At 31.5% G+C, this 22,589-nt stretch overlaps 1 protein-coding gene across 2 annotated transcripts in view; it reads right to left on the bottom strand.

Annotated features, from left to right (window-relative positions):
- LOC111419960 (putative mediator of RNA polymerase II transcription subunit 26) overlaps positions 1-22,589 on the bottom strand; it is a 76,303-nt gene that overhangs the window by 44,028 nt on the left and 9,686 nt on the right. The window contains exon 2 of one of the 2 annotated variants that reach the window (XM_023052845.2): positions 8,875-8,920. The gene's annotated coding sequence lies outside the window, so the exon portion shown is untranslated. Of the gene's footprint in view, positions 1-2,891; positions 3,305-8,874; positions 8,921-22,589 lie in introns of those variants that run through there. The other variant, XM_023052846.2, reaches the window with a different exon arrangement.

Below are 22,589 nucleotides of genomic sequence, written 5' to 3'. Positions count from 1 at the left end.
AATAAAGACAAAATCTGCAAAACATCAAATTTGGCAATTTTGTTTTAAAGGAATCAATCATATCTCAAAAGTTAAAAGAGATGGAGGAAAATTTTATGCAGGAAATTTCTTCGTAATGAATCAAAAAATCATAATTTATAAGCTGTTTCAGTTTGGCTGATTCCATTTTGAAGGAATTAAGTCAAAATCAGCAAAAACATCAAATTTGGTAATGTTGTTTTAAAAGAGTCAATCATATTTCAAAAGTTAAAGGAGATGGAGAAAAACTTTATGCAGGAAAGATATTCGTGATAAATCAGAAAATCATAATTTATAAGCTGTTTAAGTTTGCTGATTCCATTTTGAAGGAATTAAGTCAAAATCAGCAAAAACATCAAATTTGGCAATTTTGTTTTAAAGGAATCAATCATATCTCAAAAGCTAAAAGAGATGGAGGAAAATTTGATGCAGGAAATTCCTTCGTAATTAATCAGAAAATCTTAATTTAGAAGGTGTTTCAGTTTGGTTGATTTCATTTTGAAGGAATTAAGTCAAAATCAGCAAAAATATCAAATTTGGTAATGTTGTTTTAAAAGAATCAATCATATTTCAAATGTTAAAGGAGATGGAGAAAAACTTTATGCAGGAAAGATATTCGTAATGAATCAGAAAATCATAATTTATAAGCCGTTTCAATTTGGTTGATTTCATTTTGTAGGAATAAAGTTAAAACCAGCAAAACATCAAACTAAATAATTTTGTTATGAAGAATCAATCATATCTCAAAAGCTAAAAGAGATAGAGGAAAACTTTATGCAGGAAAGATATTCGTAATGAATCAGAAAATCATAATTTATAAGCTGTTTCAGTTTGGCTGATTCCATTTTGAAGGAATTAAGTCAAAATCAGCAAAAACATCAAATTTGGCAATTTTGTTTTAAAGGAATCAATCATATCTCAAAAGCTAAAAGAGATGGAGGAAAATTTTATGCAGGAAATTCCTTCGTAATTAATCAGAAAATCATAATTTATAAGCTGTTCAAGTTTGGCTGATTTCATTTCGAAGGAATTAAGTCAAAATCAGCAAAAACATCAAATTTGGAAATTTTGTTTTAAAAGAGTCAATCATATGTCAAAAGCTAAAAGAGATGGAGGAAAACTTTATGCAGGAAATTTCTTCGTAATTAATCAGAAAATCATAATTTATAAGCTGTTTCAGTTTGGCTGATTTCTCTTTGAAGGAATTAAGTCAAAATCAGCAAAAACATCAAATTTGCAAATGTTGTTTTAAAAGAGTCAATCATATTTCAAAAGTTAAAGGAGATGGAGAAAAACTTAATGCAGGAAAGATATTCGTAATGAATCAGAAAATCATAATTTATAAGCTGTTCAAGTTTGGCTGATTTCATTTTGAAGGAATTAAGTCAAAATCAGCAAAAACAACAAATTTGGTAATTTTGTTTTAAAGGAATCAATCATATCTCAAAAGCTAAAAGAGATAGAGGAAAACTTTATGCAGGAAAGATATTCGTAATGAATCAGAAAATCATAATTTATAAGCTGTTTCAGTTCGGCTGATTTCATTTTGAAGGAATAAAGTCAAAATCTGCAAAACATCAAATTTGGCAATTTTGTTTTAAAGAATCAATTATATCTCAAAAACTAAAAGAGATGGAGGAAAATTTGATGCAGGAAATTCCTTCGTAATGAATCAGAAAATCATAATTTATAAGCTGTTTCAGTTTGGCTGATTCCATTTTGAAAGAATTAAGTTAAAAACATCAAATTTGGCAATTTTGTTTTAAACGATGTTATGCAGGAAATGTATTCATAATTAATTAAAAAATCGTAGTTAAATTACCTCATTATATTATCAATGCAAAGTTGGCCCACAATTTTTCTAATAATCCATCATATTTCATCTAATTTTCACTTTTTTTATGTTTTCTCAATCATATCATATCGTTCATCATAATCAATGATTATAATAAACATCAAAAACGTTCCCGTCTATTTGATGGCTAATAAAAAAGCTTGGGTCATTGCCATAGCTTTCAATTAATTCTTTGTTACAACACGAAAATGTATTACAACTTCCTTATTACAACTTTTAAAGCACTGTAAATACAAGCAAACTTTCAGGTTTATCTTATTGTTAGAACAAATGGAAAATGATGAATCTCTTACTATAATAGATGCTTGGAAGAAATTTACCATTTTAGATTACGTCAAGCATGTTAGACTTTCATACACTCAGATCAAACAATTAATAATCAACGTCTGCTGGTAGCAAAGCAGTATGGCCAAATGTTGTTGGAAGTGAAAATGATCAGAATCACCAATTTCGCTGAGTTAGCTCATATCATAGGAGGAATGTATCTGAGAGCAAAAGTTAATAAACTTTTTTCCTAAAACGTTCCGAATTCCATTCTGCACCAACAACAAGATGTAAACTCATCATTACATTTCTTTTTATCAATAAAAATTTCTTATCAATCCCCAAATTGCGATAAATTCGATTTTTTATTGAAGAATTGTTGATGAATTCAAGATAAGATAAATTTAAGAGACGCAAATAGCCTCCTCTTTTAAGTTCTGTACAGAATCGTTTTATTTATTCAAAGTCAGGGTGAAGGTCGGATAAAAGAAAGGAATGCCTCGAATGTATATGATAATGATTTTATGGCGACCTTAAAACAACAAAAACGTTTGTATATTAAAAGTTAGTTGTATTAATGGGAATATCCATCTCAATTAAACCCATTGTTACGAATAAGGCTTACTTCTATTATTTGCAACGAAACTGAGTTAACTGGTTAACTCGTTATGTAACTAACAAATACAAAGCCACTTTCAACAATAACGCTTTGATTCGAACCGAAAAGAAAATTAAGAAATTAAATATAACTTACTAGAAATAATAAGAATTTTTTTTTTAGATGGTTTCGTGGAATGAAGCACACATTTTTAAAACAACACACCACCTCCTTTTCTTTTTCCACACACAACACTCCTTGTGAATCACAACGTATATAACCCGTGCGTTATTTTTAACGCATCGCGAACTCGATGTTTGTAAACACCGATAACAACAATACTCGAACGATTCGCAGCATTTCAACGATTTTTCGATACTTAAGGTCACAACACTAATCTAATAATCTTCACAATTTTTGGTTAAAAATGTTGCTAAATCACTTTAATTAAGACTTGTGGTGAGTATATTTGTGCTTGATTTTGATTTCAATTTCGATTTCGATTTTCGAACTTCGAGTGAGAAATGGTTGAGTCTTGGAGAAGGCGACGACGACGTAAAGTGATGGCTCGAGTCGCACTGAGAGTCCTGGACGTGCGCTGGCAGGCAGGCACGGCACGGGCTGCCGAAGGCCGATGCCATTGTTCCGGACGCTGAGGAGCGCTTGCGCCATGTGGAGAGTCGCGCGGGGCCGGAATTATTACCTTGGAGACGCAATGCTTGCAGGTTGCCACCCGACTGTTAGACCCGATGACTTTAGCTAGAGAATATAACTGATTTCATTCAAACGAATCCTACAAGAAAGAGCTATCAATGAGAATTCGACCCAAATTAATAAATTGACTGATTAAGAAAGTTTCGAAAATTCAAAGTTTTCAAGTCCATTAATTCCATGTTTATCCTGAGCTTAATCGAAACACAATTAAGATGTATCCGATTTAAATCAGTCTTAGCTAAATATATTCTGAGCGAATTCAGAATAATCCTGATCTATTCTGGAAACTTTGCTACTGACAACGCTTTGAGCTACTGTAAACAACTCTGAAGAGTTTGAAGCAAATCTGAACTACTCCAAAAAATCTCTCGTAACTCTGGAGTTGTTGAGAGCTGCTGCACTCATTATATCTTGAAAATGTTCTGATCTTTAGGTCGCAGCAACCTCGGCTACTACATATTATATCTACATATCATCCTGATTAAAGCTAAAACTCCACGGTCTCTACACTCAATATTAGCCAAAGCCACTTCTGGCTCGAAGTCCACATTACAAGATTCAGCTACAAATTCAGAATTTAACAGACCAACAGATCTAAAACAATGTGGAAGAAGAAGATATCTATTTTATTTCTGCCACAAGCGTATTCAAGTTTAATCTTTCCCGAACTGAGCTTGTATGTCCCATAACAATGTATGCCAAAATCACGATGATTTATTTTTGCCGGTTGTGAGAATGAATCTTCACTCAATGTATAATAATTATTTGTATGCCAAAGTCACGTTGTTTCATTTTCACTGGTTAAGAGGTTGCTTGAAGCCAAGGCACTACTTCGATCATATATTATCATAAGTGTAATTACACTTATTGCTCTCACAATCAGATGCGTCAATATTGAGAAAAATACAAAAATATGAAAATTTAATGTTTTTCGTTGTTTTACTAGTAGTTAATGGAAGCACTCGCAAATCGGAGCATGATACAAAAAAACTTTTAGAACAAAAGTTGTAGCGAATTTTATTCTTACCAATATTGCTCTCTTCTACTCTTGCTCTCAGATACGTCAATATTGAGGAAAATGCCAAAATATGAAAATTTGAAGAATTCATTGTTTTACTACAAGTTAATGGGTAGCACTTGGGAATCGGAGCATGTTACAAAAAAACTTTTAAAACAAAAGTTGTAGCAAATTTTATTCTTACCAATATTGCTCTGTTGTATTTTTACACTCAGATGCGTCAATATTGAGAAAAATAAGAAAATATAAAAATTTGATGAATTCGTTGTTTTACTAGTAATTAATGGTAGGTAGCATTCGGGAATCCTAGCATGTTATAAAAAAAACATTTAGAACAAAAGTTGTAGCGAATTTTATTCTTACCAATATTGCTCTGTTGTATTTTTACACTCAGATGCGTCAATATTGAGAAAAATAAGAAAATATAAAAATTTGATGAATTCCTTGTTTTACTAGTAATTAATGGTAGGTAGCATTCGGGAATCCTAGTATGTTATAAAAAAAACATTTAGAACAAAAGTTGTAGCGAATTTTATTCTTACCAATATTGCTCTCTTCTACTCTTGCTCTCAGATGCGTCAATATTGAGGAAAATGCCAAAACATGAAAATTTGAAGAATTCATTGTTTTACTACAAGCTAATGGGTAGCATTCGGGAATCCTAGCATGTTATAAAAAAACTTTTAGAACAAAAGTTGTAGCAAATTTTATTCTTACCAATATTGCTCTGTTGTATTTTTACTCTCAGATGCGTCAATATTGAGAAAAATAAGAAAATATAAAATTTGCTGAATTCGTTGTTTTACTAGTAATTAATTGTAGGTAGCATTCGGGAATCTTAGCATGTTATAAAAAAACTTTTAGAACAAAAGTTGTAGCGAATTTTATTCTTACCAATATTGCTCTCTTCTACTCTTGCTCTCAGATGCATCAATATTGAGGAAAATGCCAAAGTATGAAAATTTGAAGAATTCGTTGTTTTACTACAAACTAATGGGTAGCACTCGCAAATCAGAGCATGATACAAAAAAACTTTTAAAACAAAAGTTGTAGCAAATTTTATTGTTACCAATATTGCTTTGTTGTATTTTTACTCTCAGATGCGTCAATATTGAGAAAAATAGGAAAATATAAAAATTTGATGAATTTTCTTGTTTTATGATTAACTAATGGTAACATTAAGGAATCGAAGCATGTTATAAAAAAACTTTTAGAACAAAAGTTGTAGCGAATTTTATTCTTACCAATATTGCTCTCTTCTACTGTTGCTCTCAGATGCGTCAATATTGAGAAAAATGCGAAAATATGAAAATTTGAAGAATTCGTTGTTTTACTACAAGTTAATGGGTAGCATTCGGGAATCCTAGCATGTTATAAAAAAACTTTTAGAACAAAAGTTGTAGCAAATTTTATTCTTACCAATATTGCTCTGTTGTATTTTTACTCTCAGATGCGTCAATATTGAGAAAAATAAGAAAATATAAAAATTTGATGAATTTTCTTGTTTTACGATTAACTAATGGTAACATTAAGGAATCGCAGCATGTTATAAAAAAACTTTTAGAACAAAAGTTGTAGCGAATTTTATTCTTACCAATATTACTCTCTTCTACTCTTGCTCTCAGATGCGTCAATATTGAGGAAAATGCCAAAATATGAAAATTTTAAGAATTCGTTGTTTTACTACAAGTTAATGGGTAGCATTCGGGAGTCCTAGCATGTTATAAAAAAACTTTTAGAACAAAGGTTGTACGGAATTTTATTCTTACCAATATTGCTCTGTTGTATTTTTATTCGTAGATGCGTCAATATTGAGAAAAATAAGAAAATATAAAAATTTGATGAATTCGTTGTTTTACTAGTAATGGTAGGTACCATTCGGGAATCTTAGCATGTTATAAAAAAACTTTTAGAACAAAAGTTGTAACGAATTTTATTCTTACCAATATTGCTCTCTTCTACTTTTGCTCTCAGATGCGTCAATATTGAGAAAAATACAAAGATATGAAAATTTGATCTTTTTCGTTGTTTTACTAGTAGTTAATGGAAGCACTCGCAAATCGGAGCATGATACAAAAAAACTTTTAGAACAAAAGTTGTAGCAAATTTTATTCTTATCAATATTGCTCTGTTGTATTTTTGCTCTCAGATGCGTCAATATTAGTAATGAGACGGTATTTGCGTGCCGCTTCCACGCGATTTTAAAATGCCCATTACAGAACGTTACTAATATACTTACATATTTGTAGTGATGGTTCGGTATTTGAGGAACGATATTTTGGAGCATTATTCTAATGGAACGTACCATTCTTGCACGATTTTTAAAATACCCGATTCGGAACGTTATTAAAATTTTACCTTGTACGTTTCCGATAAAGAGTCAGGTTAAACGCCGTTGTATTGATATTTGTTTAAGGCTCCTTAAATAATTTTTTTTTTCAATTTTCTTATAGCATGTAATTTTTTCTAACTTGTTACGAAACCAGCTATGTTTTAGCTCAAGGTCGATCCTTGTTGTAGCATCTCGGGCGTAAGTGACCTTGACCACAATCATTCATCACAATGTTTTAGATATAACACCAAGAATGAACAAGAAGAAATTCCTTCAAACATTTATACCTCAAAAAATAAAAATCATTTTACTTTTTCATTGAAAAGTTAATACTTTAAAGATAAAATATGCATACTGTCATCATAAACTTTCCAATATGGAGGGAAAGTTGCAGATTTAAACCACATTTAGTTAAGGTGCGGAATGTATGAGCTTATTAATTTAAAAAAGTTGATGAATCAGAAAGACTAATCTTAAGATCATAGTAAATCACCAAAGATAAATAATCTCATCATTTTCATCGTACCAAATTTTGCGGTGGGATTTGAACCAACTCCGCTTCAAACGACGAGTTCAGAAGCTTTGAGCGTAACCATCTCAACCAAAGAATACGTAGAGAAAACGATAAGAAACGATGATGATGATAAAACGATGATTTATATCAATATTTGTCGAGCAAAACGTCCATTTATTATTTGTAATGGTGATATTGTATGAATGAAATAAAAAAATGATTGAAATTCCAAACAAATAGTGAAATTACTTGAGACCTAGTGACCTGGATTTCAACGAATTACAAAAGCGGTGACGTTTTTGGACTTGATCGTGAGTCACTTTGAGTCTCAATTCTCTAACTGCACCAAAATTCCACTAAAACACTGATTAATGACTACAATGAATACTTAATAAGGTGGGAGGAAGGTTTCGCTCGAGGGAAGCGGAGAAGGTGGTTCTCTATACCTTCGGGTGAATATTTTACGAGTCCTCAACTTAACCTGCTTTGCGTCGGGTCTTGGGATGGTAAACACGTTCTGTTCGGTCAGCACCAAACGGCCTAAACGACCTAATATCCGATTACCTCCTCGCATGTGCGGAGCTGAATAGAAAGTTGCTGCGCGATGACATTGGAACTTTCGAAGTCACTGAACCCAACAACTACATCTATTAGTTATGCAATTTTAATATCTAATTAATTTTAATCACAATTAATTTAGTAAACCTCTTTGTGTACAAAGTTTTGAGTACAAACTCGATGTTTTTTTTGCTTTACCCGAACCGTTACGACGCGTAACTGTTACTCAGCGCAACTGTGTCTCCACGATGACCTTGAATCCTGACCTCTTCGCCGCTTCTTTCGTCTTGTCTCTTTCGTTTTGTGTTTTTGTGTTTTGGTTCGATAATGTTTGTTTGATAAATTGCTTGGGATTAGGTTTGGTTTGTGCTTGCAAAAACGTTTGATGTAACCGGTGGTATAGGGTAAAGCAGAGCGTAAAATACGACCGGTAATAAATTTCATTGCGTCGCGAAAAGCGTTTTTCAATCGGAGCTGATGAGCGAGTTTTGAAGCTCTACAAGCCCTATTAAAGCTCGTAGCTATGGAAACGCGCTCGCAGGTCATCCCACAGTTTCAGATGCCACGACGCGTCGCGACGTCCCAATTTATCGGATACCTCGTTTCCTGTTAAACATCGCTTCACAAATTTATACACAAATCAAAATTAATAATCAACTTTGTTGAAGAAGAAAAAAGTATTTGGTTTTATTTAGACCGATGCCATTACTGCGTGAGCTTTCCACGTTTAGGTTTTTCAATTTTAACTTTGCAAACAAAGCGCGTGGAGTTATGCCAAGAAAAATATGGACGCCGATTTATTTCTGCTGGCATAAAAATATCGTTATTCATACGAGTGGGACAATTAAATTTTGCATCTTAAAACCCATTTTTAACCGACTTCATTACCTCAACAGGTTTATTTACTCCACACTAAAAGCCTTTTTGGTTAAAACGTAATTAAGTTTCTTTATCGATTTAAAAAAGAAATTATCACCATAAAAGAAATAAAAATAGTACTTACATTAAAGCTTGAGTTGTACCATGTGATCAAATTTGCGGCCAACGATCTGGAATAAAACAGAAAAACTTAATTAGGATGTGTCAAAATGGGTCAAATCTGCTTAAAACACCTCAAGAATACTTAATAAGAACGAAAGAATTGAATTGATACATTATAAAGTGATTTTGCCGCTTTTTGAAGGTGTTTTAATATGCTAAAAATGAAAAAAAAATGATTGGCGTATGCCAAAATGGCCCAAATCGATTCAAAACATGTTTTTAAATCACGTGATAAGGACTAAAAGAGCTAAAAAAATTATTTGGGTGATGTCTAACATCTCAAGAATACTTAACAAGAACGAAAGAATTACATTGATGCATAAAGAAGTGATTGAAACTGCTTCAATGATGCTAAAAAAGCTTCTTGGTGTATATCAAAATAGTACCGATCTATTGCTTAATTGTTGTTATTAGCTTTAATTGAAATATGAGTTAATCGTTCCAACTTCGTTAGGAACAAAGTTATCAATTTTTGAAAATTGTTTGATTTTGAGAATGTTGTAAAAGAATTGTTGTGGATTGCTTTTATTCAAAAAATCATATTTTTTGATCCACAAATATTGAAGATACGAAATTTAGTGTATATATACTATGAAGATTGAGCTTTAATTAAAATATGAGTTAATCGTTCCAACTTCGTTAGGAACAAAGTTATCAATTTTTGAAAATTACTTCATTTTAGCAATGTTGTTACAAAATTGATTTCAAAAAAACATATCTTTTGATTCACAAATATTGAAGATACGAAATTTAGTGTATATATGCTATGAAGATTGAGCTTTAATTGAAATATGAGTTAATCGTTCCAACTTCATTAGGGACGAAGTTATCAATTTTTGAAAATTGCTTCATTTTGGCAATGTTGTAACAAAATTGATTTGGGGTTGCATTTATTCAAAAAATCATATCATTTGATCCATAAATATTGAAGAAATGAAATTTGGTGTAAATATTCTATGAAGATTAAGCTTTAATTTAAATTTAAGTTAATCGTTCTAACTTCATTAGGGACGAAGTTATCAATTTTTGAAAATTGCTTCATCTTGGCACTGTTGTTACAAAATTGATTTCAAAAAAACATATCTTTTGATTCACAAATATTGAAGATACGAAATTTAGTGTATATATGCTATGAACATTGAGCTTTAATTGAAATATGAGTTAATCGTTCCAACTTCATTAGGGACGAAGTTATCAATTTTTGAAAATTGCTTCATTTTCGCAATGTTGTAAAAAAATTGATTTGGGTTGCATTTATTCAAAAAATCATATCATTTGATCCACAAATATTGAAGAAATGAAATTTGATGTAAATATTCTATGAAGATTAAGCTTTAATTTAAAGTTAAGTTAATCGTTCCAACTTCATTAGAGATGAAGTTATCAATTTTTGAAAATTGCTTCTTTTTGGTAATGTTGTAACAAAATTGTTTTGGGTTGCATATATTCAAAAAATCATACCATTTGATCCATACATATTGAAGAAACGAAATTTGGTGTAAATATTCTATGAAGATTGAGCTTTAATTTAAATTTAAGTTAATCGTTCCAACTTCATTAGGGACGAAGTTATCAATTTTTGAAAATTGCTTCATTTTGGTAATATTGTAACAAAATTGTTTTGGGTTGCATTTATTCAAAAAATCATATCTTTTGATTCATAAATATTGAAGAAACGAAATTTGGTGTAAATATTCTATGAAGATTGACCTTTAATTTAAATTTAAGTTAATCGTTCCAACTTCATTAGGGACGAAGTTATCAATTTTTGAAAATTGCTTCATTTTGGCAATGTTGTAACAAAATTGTTTTGGGTTGCATTTATTCAAAAAATCATATCTTTTGATCCATAAATATTGAAGAAACGAAATTTGGTGTTAATATTCTATGAAGATTGAGCTTTAATTTAAATTTAAGTTAATCGTTCCAACAACATTAGGGACGAAATTATCAATTTTTGAAAATTGCTTCATTTTGGCAATGTTGTAACAAAATTGTTTTGGATTGCATTTATTCAAAAAATCATATCTTTTGATCCATAAATATTGAAGAAACGCAACTTGGTGTAAATATTCTATGAAGATTGACCTTTAATTTAAATTTAAGTTAATCGTTCCAACTTCATTAGGGACGAAGTTATCAATTTTTGAAAATTGCTTCATTTTGGCAATCTTGTAACAAAATTTATTTGGGTTGCATTTATTCAAAAAATCATATCATTTGATCCACAAATATTGAAGAAATGAAATTTGGTGTAAATATTCTATGAAATTTAAGCTTTAATTTAAAGTTAAGTTAATCGTTCCAACTTCATTAGAGATGAAGTTATCAATTTTTGAAAATTGCTTCATTTTGGCAATGTTGTAACAAAATTGTTTTGGATTGCATTTATTCAAAAAATCATATCTTTTGATCCATAAATATTGAAGAAACGAAATTTGGTGTAAATATTCTATGAAGATTGAACTTTAATTTAAATTTAAGTTCATCGTTCCAACAACATTAGGGACGAAATTATCAATTTTTGAAAATTGCTTCATTTTGGAAATGTTGTAACAAAATTGTTTTGGGTTGCATTTATTCAAAAAATCATATCATTTGATCCATAAAAATTGAAGAAACGAAATTTGGTGTAAATATTCTATGAAGATTGAGCTTTAATTTAAATTTAAGTTAATCGTTCCAACTTCATTAGGGACGAAGTTATCAATTTTTGAAAATTACTTCATTTTGGTAATGTTGTAACAAAATTGTTTTGGGTTGCATTTATTCAAAAAATCATATCTTTTGATCCATAAATATTGAAGAAACGAAATTTGGTGTAAATATTCTATGAAGATTGAGCTTTAATTTAAATTTAAGTTAATCGTTCCAACTTCATTAGGGACGAAGATATCAATTTTTGAAAATTGCTTCATTTTCGCAATGTTGTAACAAAATTGGTTTGGGTTGCATTTATTCAAAAAATCATATCTTTTGATCCATAAATATTGAAGAAACGAAATTTGGTGTAAATATTCTATGAAGATTGAGCTTTAATTTAAATTTAAGTTAATCGTTCCAACTTCATTAGGGACGAAGATATCAATTTTTGAAAATTGCTTCATTTTCGCAATGTTGTAACAAAATTGGTTTGGGTTGCATTTATTCAAAAAATCATATCTTTTGATCCATAAATATTGAAGAAACGAAATTTGGTGTAAATATTCTATGAAGATTGAGCTTTAATTTAAATTTAAATTAATCGTTCCAACTTCATTAGGGACGAAGTTATCAATTTTTGAAAATTACTTCATTTTAGCAATGTTGTTACAAAATTGATTTCAAAAAAACATATCTTTTGATTCATAAATATTGAAGAAATGAAATTTGGTGTAAATATTCTATGAAGATTGAGCTTTAATTCAAATTAAAGTTAATCGTTCCAACTTCATTAGGGACGAAGTTATAATTTTTTGAAAATTGCTTCATTTTGGCAATCTTGTAACAAAATTGATTTGGGTTGCATTTATTCAAAAAATCATATTTTTTTATCCAAAAATATTGAAGAAATGAAATTTGGTGTAAATATTCTATGAAGATTGAGCTTTAATTTAAATTTAAGTTAATCGTTCCAACTTCATCAGCGACGAAGTTATCAATTTTTGAAAATTGCTTCATTTTAGTAATGTTGTAACAAAATTGATTTGGGTTGCATTTATTCAAAAAATCATATCTTTTGATTCATAAATATTGAAGAAACGAAATTTGGTGTAAATATTCTATGAAGATTGAGCTTTAATTTAAATTTAAGTTAATCGTTCCAACTTCATTAGGGACGAAGTTATCAATTTTTGAAAATTGCTTCATTTTGGCAATGTTGTAACAAAATTGTTTTGGGTTGCATTTATTCAAAAAATCATATCTTTTGATCCATAAATATTGAAGAAACGAAACTTGGTGTAAATATTCTATGAAGATTGACCTTTAATTTAAATTTAAGTTAATCGTTCCAACTTCATTAGGGACGAAGTTATCAATTTTTGAAAATTGCTTCATTTTGGCAATCTTGTAACAAAATTTATTTGGGTTGCATTTATTCAAAAAATCATATCATTTGATCCACAAATATTGAAGAAATGAAATTTGGTGTAAATATTCTATGAAATTTAAGCTTTAATTTAAAGTTAAGTTAATCGTTCCAACTTCATTAGAGATGAAGTTATCAATTTTTGAAAATTGCTTCATTTTGGCAATGTTGTAACAAAATTGTTTTGGATTGCATTTATTCAAAAAATCATTCTTTTGATCCATAAATATTGAAGAAACGAAATTTGGTGTAAATATTCTATGAAGATTGAACTTTAATTTAAATTTAAGTTCATCGTTCCAACAACATTAGGGACGAAATTATCAATTTTTGAAAATTGCTTCATTTTGGAAATGTTGTAACAAAATTGTTTTGGGTTGCATTTATTCAAAAAATCATATCATTTGATCCATAAAAATTGAAGAAACGAAATTTGGTGTAAATATTCTATGAAGATTGAGCTTTAATTTAAATTTAAGTTAATCGTTCCAACTTCATTAGGGACGAAGTTATCAATTTTTGAAAATTGCTTCATTTTGGCAATGTTGTAACAAAATTGTTTTCGGTTGCATTTATTCAAAAAATCATATCTTTTGATCCATAAATATTGAAGAAACGAAATTTGGTGTAAATATTCTATGAAGATTGAGCTTTAATTTAAATTTAAGTTAATCGTTCCAACTTCATTAGGGACGAAGTTATCAATTTTTGAAAATTGCTTCATTTTGGCAATGTTGTAACAAAATTGTTTTGTGTTGCATTTACTCAAAAAATCATATCTTTTGATCCATAAATATTAAAGAAATGAAATTTGGCGTAAATATTCTATGAAGATTGAGCTTTAATTTAAATCTAAATTAATCGTCCCAACTTCATTAGAGATGAAGTTATCAATTTTTGAAAATTGCTTCATTTTGGTAATGTTGTAACAAAATTGTTTTGGGTTGCATTTATTCAAAAAATCATATCTTTTGATCCATAAATATTGAAGAAACGATATTTGGTGTAAATATTCTATGAAGATTGAGCTTTAATTTAAATTTAAGTTAATCGTTCCAACTTCATTAGGGAATAAGTTATCAATTTTTGAAAATTGCTTCATTTTGGCAATGTTGTAACAAAATTGTTTTGGGTTGCATTTATTCAAAAAATCATATCTTTTGATCCATAAATATTGAAGAAACGAAACTTGGTGTAAATATTCTATGAAGATTGACCTTTAATTTAAATTTAAGTTAATCGTTCCAACTTCATTAGGGACGAAGTTATCAATTTTTGAAAATTGCTTCATTTTGGCAATGTTGTAACAAAATTGTTTTGGGTTGCATTTATTCAAAAAATCATATCTTTTGATCCATAAATATTGAAGAAACGAAATTTGGTGTTAATATTCTATGAAGATTGAGCTTTAATTTAAATTTAAGTTAATCGTTCCAACTTCATTAGGGACGAAGTTATCAATTTTTGAAAATTGCTTCATTTTGGCAATGTTGTAACAAAATTGTTTTGGGTTGCATTTATTCAAAAAATCATATCATTTGATCCATAAATATTGAAGAAACGAAATTTGGTGTAAATATTCTATGAAGATTGAGCTTTAATTTAAATTTAAGTTAATCGTTCCAACAACATTAGGGACTAAGTTATCAATTTTTGAAAATTGCTTCATTTTGGCAATGTTGTAACAAAATTGATTTGGGTTGCATTTATTCAAAAAATCATATCATTTGATCCATAAATATTGAAGAAACGAAATTTGGTGTAAATATTCTATGAAGATTGAGCTTTAATTTAAATTTAAGTTAATCGTTCCAACTTCATTAGAGATGAAGTTATCAATTTTTGAAAATTGCTTCATTTTGGTAATGTTGTAACAAAATTGTTTTGGGTTGCATTTATTCAAAAAATCATATCATTTGATCCATAAATATTGAAGAAACCAAATTTGGTGTAAATATTCTATGAAAATTGAGCTTTAATTTAAATTTAAGTTAATCGTTCCAACATCGTTAGGGACGAAGTTATCAATTTTTGAAAATTGCTTCATTTTGGTAATATTGTAAAAAAATTGTTTTGGGTTGCATTTATTCAAAAAATCATATCATTTGATCCGTAAATATTGAAGAAATGAAATTTGGTGTAAATATTCTATGAAGATTGAGATTTAATTTAAATTTAAGTTAATCGTTCCAACTTCATTAGGGACGAAGTTATCAATTTTTGAAAATTGCTTGATTTTAACTATGTTGTAACAAAATTGATTTATTCAAAAAAATCTCATCTCTTTTGGCACAAATATTAAAAAATGATATTCAATGATAATACTAGATATTACAACTTTTAAATATCCTTAAAACGTAGTAAACAGATCGTTTTCTCGAAGAATTTCCTTCCGAACAGCAATGGAGCGGCATATTAATACTATATAAATCAAGGTTGGCCCGTTGTTGTTGATCGTCCCCCCTTTAGCAGAAAGTGGGGGGATTGCCCTACTTTGCGTCCTCAGCCACGACATCTCGAAACGCGGAAACAAGGTTAAACACGCGAACGCGATATTCCGTTTTAAGTTGAAAATTGAAAGGCGATTATGAACGAAAGAAAATTTTGAAAAAAGAAACAAATACGAAGCTGTTGAAACAGCTGAGAAGCGACTCGTGTACTCCGCCATCATGAAATTCCCCCCTTCGACCAACTAAATCGATAACCCCTCAATTGAGAATATGTTGATCACAAAAATGTTTGTAACATTTTATATTTTTTTTTTGGGTGGGGAAAAAGAAATAAATAATAAATAATGAAGAAGCTGTTGTGAGGACGTTTAATTAAACTTTTCCCCAAAGTTCGCATCAACCTACTCTCCTTTTTTTTAGGAGAGCGGTAATTGCTAATTAGCGTCTTCGCTGGATTATAACGTTAACAACGTTACGAGGTCAACGGAGAGAAGAGATGCTTTTTCTGTATGCGGACACAAAACGAAAAAAAATTCAATGTATCATTAATAAATAGTAAACGCAACTTTTCGTCGTACTTAAGCGGTTAATATCGACGTTATCGTAGTCTAAACGGCCCGAACTATTTTTAGTATGGCCAGAAATAGCGGAATTACGGAGATTATAAATAGAGCTCTGGCCGACTCGACACCTCGAACGATTTTATAAATAAACGTAAACTGTACACATACACCACGAGAGAACTACACTTGTCGAAAGATCACAAAAACAGATATAATCTTAATTATTCTACTTTCAAAATAATTAGTTTTGAATGAATTGAATAAAACTGAAATGAAATTAGCAATGAGCGATCAAAATGAGGTCGTTGTCGTCATGGAGATATTGTAGTAAACAAACCTGGTTTCACGTCAAAGTCAAAAAACCCTGAAAAATCTCTCCTGAAAATGTAATAAGCAATGAAGACGATTTGGGCACAAAAATGAGTATGCAGACAAGATACTAGCAAAAAAGGAGTCTTTCAGAGAATCTAAAAGCGCAACTCGAGGAATAGATCTAAATGTCAATGAGAAAAAAAAACAAAACTCCTAGTATAGAGTAGGCAACCACGAAATCGGATAGAACAAAACCTTATAATAGACGAAAACAACGTTGAAGTGTCATCATGTGATCTAACATGTCACATGACGACGATGAGGCGAAAATCCAGAGTGGAAGCATAGTGGGAGAATAATAGGAGCAATCAAGGGCAAGCAATTATATAAGAGGAACACAATATATAAAGTTAAAGTGGTTACCATTGACAGGGCAAGTTCAGAAGATGCTGGATGAAAGAGTACCGAAGAAGACACTACAAATTCAGAACACGATGGGAGATGGCAGAAGGATGAACGTGTTGGGAGTTGCAAACTGGAAAAGAGCATCAAAAGACAGAGACTCGCAACATCAAATCAGATCAACCATTTGCTAATTGATGGCAGGTATCTCTCAAACTTGATGGATATGAGAAAGATATTTAACATCGCAGCCGTTAGAAGCACTTAGAAGACTGCAGAATTAATAAGATGTGGGCACATTACAAACAGATTTAACGGAGGATGCTAAAACAACATCGGGATATAAGAAATCACAGGCCAGAAATGAATGGTTTGACGAAGAGGAAGCATATCGAAAGAAGCAGCAACGCATAACGATATATAAGACACTCCTCTGTCCAAAAACACAATAAAAGAAAGAATCTTAAAAAGCTGGCCCAAAATGTAACAGATCAACAAAAAATTGACATTAGCTCTGCTTCTTTTATATGTTGTTTTTGCTCGATATTGCGTTGGAAACGTTATTAATTGCGATAAAATCGTTGCTAACAACTGCAAAGGGCACTGATATTTGTACGGATGTTAAAAATTCGCTTGCTACAAAAGAAATTGATTTGAAAAAAATTGTTTCCGTAATAACTGATTGTGCTCCAAGTATGGTGGGTAAAAAAAATGGTCATAAGTTTATTTCAAACAGACGTAGGACATTTGATTCTTCAATTCCACTGAACAAGTCTTGTGTGCTAAGCGTGGTTTAATATCTCTTGATAATGTAATGGCGGTAGTCACAAAAATAATCAACCTCATCTCGTCGCAGGCTTTAAACAAGCGAAAGTTCGATATTTTGTTAGATGAAGTCAACTCGGTGTACAACGGCTTACTGATGTACAGGGTGTCCCAATTTCGATGTCCGCATAGGCTATCTCCGAAACTAAAAGAAATAGAAAAGTAGCTTACATGTCATGATCTCGTTTTTCGAGAAAATGCTAATGCCGAAAACTCCAAACAGCTATCGTTTTTTGTTTTCGCCCTATCGGTAAAAACTAAAAATTTTGCGAAAACGATAATCGCGAATATCTCACTTATTATCAAAGATGGAGTATTATAAATAAATGTGTTGTTATGGTGATAACCATACCATGATGGAAAACATTGGGTACGTTCAGCAGGTGTCAACACTTGAATTAAATCAGTCAGCTAGTTGTAGGAGCTTTAATTCAGCGGAACGAAATCGGCTGAACAAGCAATTGAGAATTAGCAGTTTAGCATAACCTAAAACTATGGCCAACAATAATATTTTAGAAAATTTTGTGTTATTACAAGAGGTTATGGATGATGATGTTGATTTTAAGGCTCATTTCATTTTATACAGTTCTGCCAGTTTTCAAAATTAAAGGGGAGAAACAAAAAATATTAATCCTACCCTAGAATTTCACAACCGCTGACAAATTAAGCGCAGATTACTAATATAGCAACTCAACAGTTGACATCGGCTGAACGTGCCCATTGTTTCCAATTATTGCCAAAGTTTGCAGTAGTATTTAAAAATTCACTAAAAACTCTGGCATTATGTGCTGGTGCTCCGTCATATTGAAAATATATCATTTGAGACTTATTTAATGGCAAATTGTCGACAAAAGGCATAATATGCTGCCTTGATATATTGAGGTATTACATGAGTTTAAGTTTTTATGGTAGATACTATATGCCAAAATTCTATTATCTAAAAGGGCACACCATACATTGAACCCCAACCTTCTTTGAACACTCAGAGACTTCATTGGTCCAGATGACATTTTGAACTACATTTTCCAAATATCATCTACAAAATTCTAATCTTAGATTGACATCTCCGGCACGTAAATAATGAGTTAGCCCCGCTTTGTATGGTTTATACAATTTTCTTTCATATTCGGGAGCAGCGGTTTTTGGGTCAGACGTCTTGTTCAATTTCTCTGCAAGATGTTGATTGACTTATCGCAAGTGAAGCCAACATATTGACTTCATCCTCTTGCAAGCCATTTTGGTATGTTTTTGCACGTGGTTTGGGGAAGGACCAAAAATCTATTAAATTTTCTGCTAACCGGCTGAAGGTTCTTACGTGCGGTTGTCTTCTTTGCGGATACCTTGTGAAATATAATTCCGCGGCTAACGTCACATTCTTATCTGATAACATATAGCATTCCATCATGTTACATTTTCATAATCTTCGAAGTTCATTGTAAAGTTTTATTCAGTTTTGTTATACTTTGACACCTAACATGCTGGTGCATCGTACCAGCTCATAATGACAGAGTTGTTATCGAATTTTTAAATACAATCTTTGGCAATTATTTGATACATTCCATTACATTATCAAGAGATATTAAACCACTCTTAGCACACAAGGCTTGTTCAGTAGAATTGAAGAATCAAATGTCCTACGTCTGTTTGAAATAAACTTATGAAACTATTTTTTTACCCACTATACTTGGAGCACAATCAGTTGTTATGGAAACAATTTTTTTCAAATCAATTTCTTTTGCAGCAAGCGATTTTTTAACATCCGTACAAATATCAGTGCCCTTTGCAGTTGTTAGCAACGATTTTATCGCAATTAATAACGTTTCCAACGCAATATCGAGCAAAAACAGCTAAACGAGCAGATTTAGTGCTTTCGTCAAGACATAGCGATATAAAAGAAGCAGAGCTAATGTCAATTTTTTGTTGATCTGTTACATTTTCGGCCAGTTTTTTAAGATTCTTTTATTGTGTTTCTGGACAGAGGAGTATCTTATATATTGTTATGCGTTGCTGCTTCTTTCGATATGCTTACTCTTCGTCAAACCATTCCTTTCTGGCCTGTGATTTCTCATATCCCGCCGTTGTTTTAGCATCCTCCGTTAAATCTGTTTGTAATGTGCCCACATCTTATTAATTCTGCAGTCTTCTAAGTGCTTCTAAGGGCTGCGATGTTAAATATCTTTCTCATATCCATCAAGTTTAAGAGATACCTGCCATCAATTAGCAAATGATTGATCTGATTTGATGTTGCGAGTCTCTGTCTTCTGATGCTCTTTTCCAGTTTGCAATGTCCACAATAGCCTATGTGTTGATGTCCACATAGGCTATTGTGGACATCGAAATTTGGGACACCATGTACAATAATGTTTGCTGGTTGAGTCGCGAGAACGTACTTCAAAGATTTGTTGATTGCTTGGAAGAAATCAGACTGTTTCTGCAAAATGAGGGAAAAATTGAACAATACCCACAGTTGTTGGATGTTATGTGGCTTTCAAAATTGATATTTTTTAAAGAAACTGTAAGTTTTCAGGAACGATATTATCACAAGAAACTATAAGTATTTTCCAAATTTGAAAAAATATATCAACGATTTGGAAATATATGAGAAAGCAGACGAACACGAAGTTACTGAAGAATTTATTTCTGTGATTGATCCTTCAATCAGGGAATTTTCAACGAGATTTTCTCAGTTCAAAGAATTATCGGAAATACTCAATACTTTATTACTTATTCACTGAATTTCTCTCAATTCGATTGGTTGGAAATTGAAGAATTTGAAATGTAGCTGATTGATTTCCAGTCTAGTTCAATAAGAAAGAGGAAAGAGTTAGAATTAATTGAAACAGAAAGATTGATAAGTAATATATGTGAAAATGTTAATAACAAAATTCTGGAAACATGGAATGCGTTACCAGTTTTCTATTTACCTATTTTAACAATATTTTCATCATCCTATGCCTGCGAGTCATTATTTTCAGAGATGAATAACATTAAAGACTCGGTTAGAAACCGTTTGACAGATGACTCCAGTTGAGCATGCATTCTGCTAAAAGTAATATCTTACAACCCTATCATATGTCTACGACCTCATTAAACAATTCTTTAGAAAAATATCACGTTGATACGAAAAGGTTCGCCATTCCTAATAGAGAAACTTGAGAAGACAGAAATGACATGGATGAACGTCTGAAAAATGATGTCACATTTCATTTCTTCGTCGACTTCTGGGCAGCATATCTCAGATGTGCTAAGCAATAGATAATTTAATCCCCATGTAGTCCTAATTGCCCTTCAACACTGGGTGAGTACAATCGTTGCTTTTTTGGTTTTGCAACTAATGGGTGATTTCCAAGTCAGTCCTTTGTCCAAAAATTTCACCTCTGGAGCAAAGGTTAATGGACTGTTGCAGAAATGGGGTGGTGTTAAGTGTTTCCTCTGTTTAGTGAAGTTACAGTGTCACCAGAAATAAAAATTGCGTCTCTCCAACCTAACCTTTAATTAGCGTGAGTGCATTCAATTTTATGGCTCATAGAAACTTATCATGACTCAATCTCCATCACCTGTTTTCTTTGAAGTATTCTTCACCGGCGAGACGATAGCAACAAACCGCTCAGCAACAAACTTTTTCATTCATACATTCATTTCATGTCACACAATTTCAGATTCTGATAAAATAGGTGTATTTTATCAGAATCTGAAATTGTGTTTTGATGATTTTGAATCTGGTAACGTTACCAACCTTTGCATTTTAAGTTATTTAGTTTATCAATTTAAAAAACGCGTATGCAAATGCGTGAGCGAGGTGAGTCGCACACCATTGGAAAGAGCAGAACATTTCCCATAAGATGAATATAGTTCTAGAGTTTTCTCCCCTTCATACAAGAGAGTTATTGACCTAAGCGTGGTTTAGCCGCGGCAAAAATTCGTGGTTTAGGTAGTTCATAGTCAGAAAAAAGGATTGTGCAAACATGCACATCGTTGGAAAGAGCAGGAAATTTCCCATAAGCTGAATATAGTTGTAGAGTTTTCTCCCTGTCAAATAGGAAAGTTATTAGTGCAAGAAATATTTGCGTGTTTTCATCGGTGTTTTCTTACAGACGCTTATAGATATTGACGGACGAAAACTCGGAATAAGATAGTCCAAGGTCAGCTCTTTCCGAATATGTAAACCATTTATTGAATTTCCATCTGGTAACGGCTGCACAAGGCCGTGAAGTTTGTTAATTTTGAGGTAAATTGAATGCAGCGCGACGTTTCTTATTTTTTCTTGCTCTTATTATCAACATATCGGCGGACGAAAACTCGGTTTAAGATAGAGAATAACAACGATATGGCCCCTAGAAGTAGGTGGAAATATAAAGGAAAAAGTTTGTTGCTGAGCGGTTTGTTGCTATCGTCTCGCCGGTGTATTCTTCTAAGTTATTGGTGTTGTGTTATTAGTACGTCTGGTTTCCATGAATAGCATTGTAGATGATACCTTAAACAATAATAAATGACTTATATTTACATATGTTAAAATCCGGCTACAAGCTTCTACAACCTCGTTTAAAGGATTTAATAGGATTAAATCGGAAATTCTCACAAAATTTATGTAATAATATCAATGTTATAAGTAATAACAGTCGGTAGAGAGAATTTTGCACGTGTTGAAGTGGTGTCGTATGCGATCGTTGCGGCAATTAAAGCATGTTTACAACGAGCTGTGTGGTGAAGGCCGCCTGCGCGAAAAATTCTCGAGCATTCGTCACTAATAATAGATTTAAACCGCACGGCGGCGAATTGAATCATCGCCTGACACAATGCCAAGGTCCGTGAGGGACCTAAAACTCCCAGTCCCATTTTTTTTCGAAACATTCACGAGATTTCCTATAATTCTTTAAATCTGTGTAGAATCTTTTCCAGGTCAATTTTTAGGACGAGTTGACACCGAATGGTTGTAGTAAAAATGTTTCGGGGTCTGTCAATAAATAAGAAGTCTGGGGATCTTGTGTATGGTGGAGTATACCTGTTTCTTTTTTTTTTTTCGTTTTTGGTTTCTGTGGTGTCAGGTAGTCTGGGT

The sequence above is a fragment of the Onthophagus taurus genome, chromosome 10 (assembly GCF_036711975.1).
Source record: "Onthophagus taurus isolate NC chromosome 10, IU_Otau_3.0, whole genome shotgun sequence".
Taxonomy (NCBI): domain Eukaryota; kingdom Metazoa; phylum Arthropoda; class Insecta; order Coleoptera; family Scarabaeidae; genus Onthophagus; species Onthophagus taurus.
The sequence above is the reverse complement of the archived record's forward strand: the minus strand, read 5'-3'. Positions and strand labels throughout refer to the sequence as shown.